This window comes from Dipodomys spectabilis, unplaced genomic scaffold (assembly GCF_019054845.1).
Source record: "Dipodomys spectabilis isolate Male_0828 unplaced genomic scaffold, ASM1905484v1 ptg000332l, whole genome shotgun sequence".
Classification (NCBI taxonomy): Eukaryota; Metazoa; Chordata; class Mammalia; order Rodentia; family Heteromyidae; genus Dipodomys; species Dipodomys spectabilis.
This window is the reverse complement of record NW_024871009.1, coordinates 144,497-145,601: the sequence shown is the minus strand read 5'-3', so window position 1 is coordinate 145,601 and position 1,105 is coordinate 144,497. Positions and strand designations below refer to the sequence as shown.

The 1,105-nt window shown below is 38.1% G+C and overlaps 1 non-coding gene across 1 annotated transcript; it reads left to right on the top strand.

Annotated features, from left to right (window-relative positions):
• The first annotated feature begins 552 nt into the window (after positions 1-552).
• LOC122095046 lies at positions 553-655 on the top strand. The gene has a single exon (XR_006145005.1). It is a non-coding gene; the product is annotated as a U6 spliceosomal RNA (small nuclear RNA).
• Positions 656-1,105: the final 450 nt, after the last annotated feature.

Below are 1,105 nucleotides of genomic sequence, written 5' to 3'. Positions count from 1 at the left end.
AGGTGGCTCAGTGGTAGAGTGCTTGCCTTGCATGCATGAAGCCCTGGGTTCGATTCCTCAGCACCACATAAGCAAAAAGAAAAAAGTTGGAACTGGCACGTTGGTTCAAGTGGTAGAGCAGTAGCTTTGAGCTGAAGAGCTGAGGGACAGCGCCCAGTCCCAGAGTTCAGGCCCCACTCGCAGAATCCCACCCCCAAAAAAATTTATGTCCTGCCAAACAGTCCTAGTTTTGGCCTATATAAGCAAATTCCCAAAATTAAATATGTTTAAAATATTAAAACTTTAAAAAAAAAACCTTAACACTTGCTTCAGTGTTCATCATGACAGGTGCCTTGCATAAAATAATTGAATTCCTCCTCTTACACATCTCTTGAACAACAAATATCTGGAATTATTTTGTTTTTGACATGTCAGTCTTTATTCTTAAATGTGTGCTTATGTAAGAAGTACATGGTTCTAAAATTTCAAGGCAATTATTTTGAGCTTACTTTTTGTTGAATTGTCTAGTTTAAGAAAATAAATTACACTTTATATATAAAAAATGTTCTATGCTCAATTCAGCATCAAGTACTCTAACATTGGAACAATACAGAGAAGATTAGAATGGCCCCTGAGAAAGGATGACAGGCAAATTCCTGAACCATTCCATCCTTTTACAACAACAGATGCTGGAGGGGATGTAGCCACAAGAGAACTGTACTGCATTCTTGGTGGGAGTGTAAACTTATTCAACCCTTTGGAAAGTACTATGGAGGTTCCTCAAAAGACTCCACATAGAACTCCCCTATGACCCAGGAATCCCACTTTTGTGCATTTACCCAGATGATCACAAACAAGACCACACTAAAGCTACCAGCACAACTATGTTTACTGAAGCATTATTTACCATCGCTAAGATCTGAAACCAACCCAAATGCCCCTCAGTAGATGAATGGATCAAGAAAATGTGGTATTTATACCAATGGAATTCTATGCCTCCCTCAGAAAGAATGGCATCGCCCAATTTGTTAGAAAATGGAAAGACTTGGAAAAAAATATTAAGTGATGTAAGCCAGATCCAAAGAAACATAGGCCCTATGTTTTCCTTAATTTTTAATAACTATTT